The sequence below is a fragment of the Arvicola amphibius genome, chromosome 3 (assembly GCF_903992535.2).
Source record: "Arvicola amphibius chromosome 3, mArvAmp1.2, whole genome shotgun sequence".
Taxonomy (NCBI): Eukaryota; Metazoa; Chordata; class Mammalia; order Rodentia; family Cricetidae; genus Arvicola; species Arvicola amphibius.
In genome coordinates this window covers 29,453,300-29,463,948 of record NC_052049.1, presented here as the reverse complement: position 1 = coordinate 29,463,948, position 10,649 = coordinate 29,453,300, and the positions used below count along the sequence as shown (strand labels likewise).

The window sequence follows — 10,649 nt, the reverse complement described above, 5'->3', positions numbered from 1 at the left end:
CCATCTGATTCCCCTGCTTGATTTACATGGGTTGGAAGTGGCACCTACTCGAAACACGTAAGGAAGTTTCTGCATGATTTCTCTCAGTGTTGTGCAAAATATTGATAAAAAGCAACTTAAGAAAAGAAGGGTTTCTTGTGACTCAAGATGCAGCTGATGTCGTTCTTCTTGGCAGGGAAGGGATGGTGAGAAGGCTGGGGCACTGCATCTGCGGACAGAGTAGAGAGTGACGGCCACTTACATTCATATCCATTTATTCTTTGTTCATCTTTATTTGGTCTAGGACCTCAGCCCACTTTCAGGATGGGTCTTCCCTCCTTTGCTCCACAAATGCTCCGAAAACACCCTCACGGGCATACTCTAGGTGACTCTAAGTCCAGGTAGGTTGGCAGTAAAGATGTGCCATCAGAGTTTCCTACCAGAAGAGGAAGTTCAATCAGCAGATGGGAGACGGGAAGGAAAGATGTTTGCTGATCTGAAGGAAACAGCAAATATGCAACACCCCACAGTTTCAATTCTTGATATTTTCCTCGGTATTATATACGCACCACTTTCCTATGTCCTCAAGGAGTCTTTGATCCCCCCTTGCTGGATCTCTCTATGTTAACCCAGCCTAATCTACAACTCGACTTGCCTGGGTTGGCCTGGAACCGACGATCTTCCTGCTTCAGCCTCTTGAGTCCTAGGATTAGAGGCACGTGTCACCACACGTAGCTTGAAAATCTGGTATGTTGTTAACAAATTAACTACTTCATGTTACTCTATTGGTTACTTATTATTGTGTAAAAAGTTATCTTCCCAAACCAGCAGCCTACATCAACAAAAATATGTATCATACAGTGAATATTTCCATGTGAGGAATCTCAGGGTTTGGTTGGACATTCTGGTCCGGGGCTTGACACGAGATTGCAGTCAGCTGGTGTGATGATCCAAGCGTAAGTACTCACAGGCACTTGCTTTCAGTATGCAGACCAGTTACGAGTCTCTTCATTAACCACTGCACACTGGGAAAAAACTTCTTTTTACCAAGGTTGAGGTATTCTTTTATAAACCTAATATGTACTAATTATGTGAAATAATGGGCTTCATTATGACATTTTCACACATGTACGTACTTTGACCATCTTAGCCCATTACCTTTTCTTGTTTCCCCTTCTACTTTCATGGATTCTTTAAAAAAATCTAAATCGTGCATAAGGGAGGCAATGTGGTATTTGTCTTTTGGTGTCTGGTTTATTTCACTGAGCAGAGTAATCTCTGGTTCCATTCATTTTCCTGTAAACAAAGTGATTTTGTTCTTCTTTGTGATCACATGACACCCCCATCCAGTATATACACACTACATTTCTTTATCCATTCATCTACTGATGGGGACCTAGGCTAAGTCTGTACCGTGGTTGGAATAGTGTTGCACGCTTTCTTTACTGTCAGGCAATTAAGTGGTTTATACCTTGTTTAAATAAGGGCTGAGAAGATGGCTCAGTGAGTGAAGTACTCACTAAGCAGGTATGACGACCTGAGTTCAGATTCCAGCACCCATAAATAAAAGCTGGGTGTGGAGGCACTGGCCTCTGACACTAGAGCTGGGAGGGGTGGGAAGAGAATAATCTCCAGGGCTTGCTGTTCAGCCAGTCTAGACAAAACGGGGAGTTCTAAGTTCAGTGAAAAGTGATAGAGAAAGATACTAGAAGTTAACCTCTGCTTCTACACACAAGCACAGATAAGTGTACCCACACCCACACACATACACCACACCCACATCCACACACAAGAGTTTAAGTAATGTCATATTAAAATGAGTTTTGTCATTTTCTTTTTGTGTATGTTTCGGGTATTGAATTATTCGCTAAAGAGTATACATTTATAAAGGACTTTAAACAGATATGTATGTGCATATACATGTGTACATATATGTACCTGCTTGTCTGTATGTACACTGCATAAGTGCACGTCCTGGAGAGGATGTGGATCCCCTGGAATGAAGTCACAAAGTTGTAGACCTCCTGATATAGGTGCTGGACTCTAACCCGGGTTCTCTGCAAGAGCAGGAAGTGCTCTTAACTGCTAAGCCATCTTCCTACCCCTTTGTAAACCTTTATATGTTGTGGTAGTTAAAAGAAATTTCTGCAACAAGTAAAGATGATATTTAAAAGTAAGAAAACATGTCAAAAAAACAAAACAACAACTAAGAATAAAGCCAGGTGTGATGACAGATGCCTTTAATCCCAGAACTCGGAAGTCAGAGGCAGGTGGATCTCTGAGTTTGAGGCCAGCCAGGTCTACATAGTGAGTTCCAGAACAGCCAAGGCTACATAGAAAAAACCCTGTCTTGAAAAAACAAAACAAAGCAACACCCCACCCCCAAAACCTCTAAAAGTAATTATTGAGAAATCAGATGATTAAAACAAATAAAATCATATCCCGCCAAAGGCGTACTCTTTATTCTCTAAGAAAACTTGGAGAATCTATTACACTCCCATTAATACAAGGAGAAAGACTCTGGCAATGTGCCTGAGGCCGTTACTCTGTCTTCTTAAATCCCTTCTGATTTTAATCCGGTAAGACAGGCAGGCTTGACACAAGCTGCTCCTGTCCTTTGCCTTTGTGATTCTGTTCTTGGTCATCTCTAATGTTTTGAGAACTTCTGAGCTTTTGCTAAGTGCAGCTCAGAAGTTCTGGCCACATTCTGGTTTGAATACTACCAGAGTAGAGTTACCGCTCAGAACCTGGGGAGGAAGTTAGTTTTTATCCCACAGGTGATAAAATATGCTGGGGCTGGAGAGATGGTTCAGTGGGCAAGAGCACTGGTTGCTCTTCCTCAGGACCCAGGTTTGATTCCTAACACCCATATGGCAGCTTACAGCCATCTGTAGCTCTGATCCAGGGGATTTAATGTCCTCTTCTGGTCTCTGCAGGTATTAGACATGTACCTGGTGTACTGACATACATGCAGGCAAAACGCCCATACACATAAATTAAAATAAGTATTATGAAAAATTAAGAAAATCTGCAGATGTTCAAAGTTTTTTTATTAAAATGGGGTAGCCTTTGCATGTAATCTACATATGTTCTCCCTAATACTTTAATAAAGTTCATTGCTCATTACCCTAGCAAAAAGGAGAATAGAGCTCATACAAAGGAAAGAGCTGTGGTCAGCTTACAGTTTAGGAGGCTTCATGACCAATTGACAAAGGGCCACTTGTTGTGAAGGACCCCTTGGCTGTGTGTATCATCATATGATAGTTGACACCACAATGGGAGTGTATCTGAGAAGAAGAGAAATGGTATCATAAAATGGGAGGTTAAAGCTGGTTCAGGGCTTAGGCTCACTCTTATAATAAATAATTCTTGCTAGAGCTCTAGGTGTCACAAGTATTTCTTCAGTTCCTTCTGCATATGTCCCCAGTAGTTAAAGACCATCCACTTTAGTTCCCAGGGGATCTGATGCCCTCTCTGGTCTCTGAGGAAACCAGACATTTCCAGATGTATATGCAGGCAACACACCTGCATCAAAAATAAAAATGATAAAAATATTAATATTATGATTTATTTATTTATTTATTTTGTGTGTGTGTGTGTGTGTGTGTGTGTGTGTGTGTGAATGAGTGATATGGCTGAACCTGTGGAGGTCAGAGGACATTTAATTTAATTTTTGTAAATGTGGAATGTGCTCCCACAACACCTTCCCCTTTTATTTAAATAAGAGAGTTCCAAACCCAATACAAAACTATATACACTAGAAACAGATATCAAGTATAATTAGAATTACAACCAGTTTAAACAATATTAAGCAAGGAATGTATGCTAAATGTTTTATTAAACATTTTATCCTAAGGAGTCTAAGTCTTGTATAGGAAATGGCTTGGCTGGATCATAAGAGTACAGTAATTATAACTATCTAATCTTCAACCCCATCAAAGGCCTGAGAATGGAGATAATATTTCTTGAGCAGGCAGGAAGTACAATCAAGCAGCTTCCAAAGTGAGCAATATATGACGGAGACAATTAGTTACCTGAGCAATCACCCAAAGTTTCATTTGCAATGTTGAAGACACCAACTTTGGCTAAGACCTAGTATAACTGACAGACCATTTTCAGAGGCAGGAAATTTTTTAGAACAGTCCTACCCTGTCTTGGCAAGATTTGACAGTCATTTTCCTTGTGCCCTGCTTATCCATTTCCGAATACCATGTATTTTGTCAGTGATTGAGGTATGGGCAGTTCCTTGCCCAAAGGCTGATTGTGCCAAGAAGAAAACAAACTCTGAGTGGAGTGTCTTCAGTGCTCAACATTCTCTCAGGAATAGATTGGTGCTGTCAGGAGAAATCATGTCTCATGTCAACAGAACCCTAAGTTATTTAAATGCCATGTTCTACAGATCCTTCCAGTGGTTGGAGATTACCTGTCTAGGCAGAATACTTCTCTATGTATCTAAAGAACCTAATTGGTCTTATTGTTTTCTTCTGGCTTCCGATAACCCCATATGCTCTTGAGTTTAGCTAGTCTTAGAATTATCTAGGGTACGAAGCTAAGCTTGAGAAAAATGTGTGCTTTCTCAAGGCTCCTGACATCTTCAGCTTTCTTCAGTGATCTGAAACTCTGTGGCTGACCACAGCTTAATCACAGACACTAGGAACCAGTACCAAGTACCTGCAGGGCTGGCAGTGCCCACGAGTCGTAGCACACGCTAGCTCCCTTCACGCTCAGGAAAACCTACGCGGTAGGATCTCAGTTTCTGGGTGGCACAGTTGGAGGTCTGTGATGTTCGGCCACTAGACCAAGACTGCCCTGTACCAGAGCTCGGATCTTGAGTTCAGGCTTTTTGCACTCCAGCTTTAAATTTTTGCACACTACAGGACATTGCAAGATTGGTCATCTTCCTCCAGAAATCTCAGGACAAGTCTCCATATGCAGCATATTGAAGAGGAATGAAACATTGGGTTCACCTTCAGCCCGCATCATCACTTAGGTATGTGGCAGGGCAAGTCTGCGAGTCTTTTGGAGGCCCAGTATCTGCCCGATCAGGTAAAATTTGGTTACATCTAATGCCCCTTTGAGGCCAAGTCTTTGGTTTGCCTCATTCTAAATGAAGGAAACAGGGAAGGACTGGGCCCTTTAGCTCCTGACCCAAGAGAAGACTAATTCATTGAAGAAAGAATGATCAGACTTCCCAGCATCCTTGGAGGCTAAGCAGGATTCTGCATATGCAGATGAGAGATAAATGCTTGTAACCACTGAGCCATCTCTCCAGTTTAAGCATTTAAGTAGCAGTCTTGAGTGGGCTGTCTAATTTAATCTACTCAGAAAACTGTTGCTCAGAGAATTTAGGTCAGCTTCCCAAAGTTATTCATCTGATAAGGGGCAGATTCAGAGTTGTCCCTCAGTTTCCCTGATTGCCATCTCCAAGCTGTTTACCAGAACCATGTTTTATTAGCTAGGAATTAAAACACATGCTTTCATCAGATTCATTGTGTGGGTTTGCTAACTGAATATTTGGTCTAAATGACCTGGAAGATGTGTTTATGAACTCCTAATTCTAAATGGGCTCTTTCTCTATCTAGCATGTGCCTCTGCTTGGTAGGTCTCTCCTGGCTTCGGGAGGGAACAATGTGATAAATTAAGCCATAGCATTGGGACTTTTCCCTCTACCAGCCTGGCTTGTGTATTGCATTTCCTTTCGTCTGTGGTGCCAGCAGTGATAGGTTTCAGATTTTCCTGTTTTCTCTTCCACTGTTTGCATATAGACTTTTAGCCTCTGAACATGCGACACTCTTGCTGGGTGGTGGCGGTGCAGGTCTTTAATCCCAGCACTTAGCTGGTGGCGGGTGGATCTCTGTGAGTTTGAGGACAGCCTGGTCTACAAAGCAAGTTCCAGGGCAGCCAGGGCAATACAGAGAAACCTTGCCTCGAAAAACCAAATAACAAACAAACAAACAAACAACGAAAACTGAAAACAAAACAAAAAAAAAGCAACACTCTTTTTCCCCTTCTCTCTCTTTCCTTCTGAGACACAACATTTATCATGCAGGCCTGGTGGATTCAACCTTCTTTTCTCAATCTCCCAAGGACTTAAATTCCAGCACCTTTTCCTGTTAGGAGAGTACCAAAGCCCCAGTCTGTCTACCCCAGAGGCTCAAAAGATGCTCTTGTCTTCACAGTCTCTATGCAACACCACACGAATGCCTGTTAACTGTCTCTCCCTTTAACAATAGGTTTCTTGTTTGGGGTAATTAGCTCGAAAGAAATCTTTAACTGGTAGGGTTGCAGGTTTTCTTCTCTTCTCAGTTATTTTCTACACTGTACACAAGGCCCGTAGCTCAGGTCTCGTAGTTTTTAATGTTATTGAAAAGGAACAGCGTGTTAGTTACTTTACTGCACTAGTTATTAGTCTAGATTAGCCTGTTCACCGAAGCTACTTTTCCTGGTTTATGACCTCATGGGAGACTGAGATCCATGTTTATCAATTTCCTGTTTTCACCCTAGGGTCAGAATTTGATCTTAGGGTGGTGCTTCCTCCTCTGAGGTCGGAGGAGGAGGAAGGGTGACTCCCAAGAGGAAGCAGAAACTTATGCCAAACTTAGATGTTGGTTCATCCTGTCTCACTGGATATGGGGTGGCATTTTGAGTATAAGATTTTGGATCTTAAACACTTGGGAACCTGGGGAGGAGGGAAATGGTAGGCAAAATCTGGTGCCAGGTTGTCTTGTGGTAGTCAGGGTTAGAGAGCCTGTGGGCCAGACCCAGTGAAGGTGTACGGAGGTGGCCTGTCCCAGCACACTGGCCTATCAGGGTTCTCTTATATCTGGTGAGAGGTTTCTCTTTTAATTTCGTACAAAGTTACAAACTCCAGGTGGTTTGATTGTCTAATGAATGAGTGATTCTACTTCACTACGTCATTTCTGATATTTGCATATTTATTTTGCTACAGGAGAGGCAAAGTTGTGAACACAAGCCAAGACTTGTTTAATTTCAAGACAGCCCAGACAAGCAACTCAGGTCAGTACAGGCAACCTGCAGGAGTCAGGCCAAGTCTCTGATACTATGTTTCTTCCAATGCAAGAGTGAGAGAGAACAACCATTCCGTCTCAGTTACAAATAATCTCATTCATGCTTTGCAGTGGTTGATGGAGGGTCTGCTCTTTGTCCCTGGTGTTGTAGACCATGGGGCTTCTCCGCAGGCAAGACAGACAAGGACGCTGCCCTCAAGGTCCTTACATCACAGCATGTGTTTTCTCAGTGATGGTCTTACCTAGAAATCCAATAGGGAAAATAAACAATGAGGGATGAGAACAGGGGCTAAAGTTCTGCTTGCTTATCCCAGCTCAGCCCCAGTGGACTTTGGAAGATCTGCTTGAAGCTTGCAACGAGAACTAGCTTCACACCTGTGAGGGACACAAGCTGAGGGGCTGAGTGATTCCCAAGGCTGCAAGTCCTCTATGTGCTCGCTGCTCGAGGCGCTGCACAGGCTGTCCTTACCAGAAGAAGCAGCTGTGGTGAGTGCTGGACTCGAATCCACAGTTGCCCTGCATCTAGTGGTCCTCAACCTTCCTGAAGTTGCGCCCCTTTCAGCCAGTTCCTCATGTTGTAATGACCTCCAACCATAAAGTTATGTCATATATTATGACTGTAATTTTGCTACTCTCATGAATTGCAAGATAAATATTTTTAGAGATAGAGGTTTGTCAAAGAGGTCATGACCCACAGGTTGAGAAACACTGTTCTGGAACTCTGTCCTGGGCTTGCGAGGCCCACCTCGTACAAAGGCAGTATGGGGTCCCTTCTTTCCTTGACTCCAGGCAGAACGTCCCAGACTGTCCTTGGAATCGGACTGAGGCAAGGCTTTGGCTGGACTCTAGTGGCTGATTGGCTGCCCTCCCTGCCTCTCCTATTGGCCTTCTCCACACAAGTCTCCTCTGCGGACATTCCCTTGACAACTCCCTACACAGAAATCCCTATCTCAGAACAGGCTTGTACAGGACACAGCCAGACACATCTGTCTTATCATTTGTTCCATATAATTCATAAATACTAGAGTAAAGACACGTAAGGATAATGAAAACAACACAAAACAAAACAAAAAACCAGAGGATAAGCCCAAATGGCATGTTACCAGTGTCATGAACATTATTACAACTGACCCCGGGAGACACAGAACTGGGAACGGTGCCCTTGGGCTCTGACTATGCCCTTTTACTTGTCACTGAAGCCCAGGTGACTTGGTGAGCAGAGGTACTGACCCAGTTCTCTCTGAGCTGGCCTCTGCTCAGGGCGTAACATGGATACCTGTAATGCTTTACTCATGTTTTCAAGAGACAGATTAAAGATTCATGCAAGTTTGCACAACAGATGAAATGTAAAGATTTAGAAAACATCATCACTCTTTGGTTTTAACCCCCTTGAATACTTGAAATGCATGCCTATAGTCACACTTTAGTTCCAGGGACAAGGCAGATGTACATAAAACCCAACAATTTTGTTTTCCATAAATTATTTTAAAATGATTCTAATGAAGACTATGGCTAGGTGGGGGTTTTGTTTGGAATGTTGTTTACATTGCAGCGAAAATATGTTGGTGCTTTGCACACCTGGGGTTTGTCAGCGCTGTGGTTAGGGGAGACTGTCGGCAGGAATAGTGTGGCTTTCAGAAGAGAGCTCAGCACAAGTTGGAAAACTTCTTCATTTTTCTGAGTTGCCTTAGGAGAGAAGTGTGAATGTGTGTGTGTGTTCACAACAGTGTGATACATGGCTGGCCCTCTGTATCCCTATCCGCGACGCCACAGGTTCCCAGCTGTGCACTCAGCTAACCAAGATGAAAAATATCATAAAAAAACTGCGAATGTTCTGTGAATGTTCAGATTTTTTTTTCTTACCATCATCCCTTAAACAATACAGTGTAACAGCGATTTGCATCACCGCGGGTCTTATAAATGACCTAGAGATGATTTGAAATGCCTGACAGGATATGCAGTAGTGTTTTACGGAAGGGCTTTGAGTATCTATGGATTATGATGTCTGTGGAAGGCTGGGGAACCGATCACCCTCAAATACTACAAGACGACTGTACGTGTGTTTTGTGAATGGATATGTATTCGTGCACCTGCTTGGAAACGTGTATATGCGTGTGAGTGTACATATACATGTATACGTATATGTGCATTCACCTGTGTTATAAATATATATGTCTGTAAGTGTGAGAACGTGTAAAGAACCAGAGGCGACAGAATTCGGGTGTAGCCATGGAGTCTTCCAGTCTTGAGTGAGGTCTTGATCAGTGTGTGTTTTCAGTGTTGTTTGCTGAGACAAGAGTAAACATTCTGAGGCAGGCGATTTGTAACAGACTTCTCACTTAAGCCCCCAGTACCATAGAAGACTGTAGAGCTGGGACCCAAGTTGAAGTCTGCTTTTGAAGTGTTGCACTTTGGGAAAGACTTTAGGATCACTCTTATCTTTGAGTTATCAATTGGGCAGTTCCTGGATTATATATCAGGTTGAAGAAAATTCTATACATTTGCTTAAATGGTAATGTGTCTTCTCACTGCTTAGGGTCCTTCCCAAAAACTCATGGAGGAATTTGTCACAAGGAAGAAAGAACAGGGTTTACCGGAGAATAATTAAGAAGAAGGGCATAATGTAAATAGGCAACAAATAACAAAGGATGACAGGGCACCCGGAAGAGGCTACAGAGGAGAAGGGCTTTAGTGCTGGCCTGAAGGGAAAGGGAAGGGCATCATCCCCAGTCAGAGGGGGAGGGCAAGCTGCACCCAAAGGAGCAGTGCTTGCTGGTCTTGGTGGCCTTCAGCAAAGGAATGTGGCCATTCCTGGGCACACCTCCAAGCCAGGAAGCACTGTGGTTTTTCTTTTAACGTGGCCCTCTATAGACCTAGAAGCTAAGCACCACCACCTTTACCTGAAGCAAGCCTTCCTGTGCATGTGATTCTCCTTTTTATTACATTTGTGCATTTATTTTGTGTATGTGTACTGTGTACGTGTCCATGTGTGTAGCTCACCTGCTGTGGTTTGAGTGTGGAGGTCAGAAGACAACTTACAGGAGTTGGCTCTCTCCTTCCACGGCATGGATCCTGGAGCTCAAACTCCAGTAATTGTGTTTGGAGGTAAGAGTCTTTACCTGCAAAACCAACTAATGAGTGGTATTTGATGGTAAATTCTACTGGATCTTTTCTAATTAGCTGTTGCCACTAAGCTCAACAAAATCTCCAGGAATTTCTAAAAGGAAGAGTATTCTAAGAAACAGCTTTTATTAGAATGTTATACCTATGGCCCCCCTCACCCTCGAGTCAGCGATCAAATCCTCGCCCTCCCTCACCCTCCCTCACCCTCCCTCACCCTCCCTCACCCTCTGTTATCCTCCTGCACCCTCCACTAGGGAAATTTAAAGCATTTCCTAAGTAGGAAATTTGATTGCATTTACTGAGCGCTGGCTGTTTGCTATGCCCGTCCGAAGGGCTTGGAATGAATGACTCCTGTGTCCTAGGCAGGCCTGAGGTCTATTACTGTTTGCTCTTTATATTACATAATTTTCCCTTTCAGAGGAAGCAGCAGAAAGCACCGCCCCAAAGCATGCCACTTTTAGTTACTGATTGCTGTAGAATGAAGCAAATTTTTATAAAACAGACATAAGTAAAATTCTT

General features: G+C 43.1%; 1 long non-coding RNA gene across 1 annotated transcript; it reads left to right on the top strand.

Moving 5' to 3' along the window:
* Positions 1-4,862: 4,862 nt before the first annotated feature.
* On the top strand, positions 4,863-10,271 carry LOC119810764. Its single transcript, XR_005284792.1, has 4 exons — positions 4,863-4,969; positions 6,929-6,996; positions 7,322-7,493; positions 10,003-10,271. It is a non-coding gene; the product is annotated as an uncharacterized LOC119810764 (long non-coding RNA).
* The last annotated feature ends 378 nt before the right edge of the window (positions 10,272-10,649 follow it).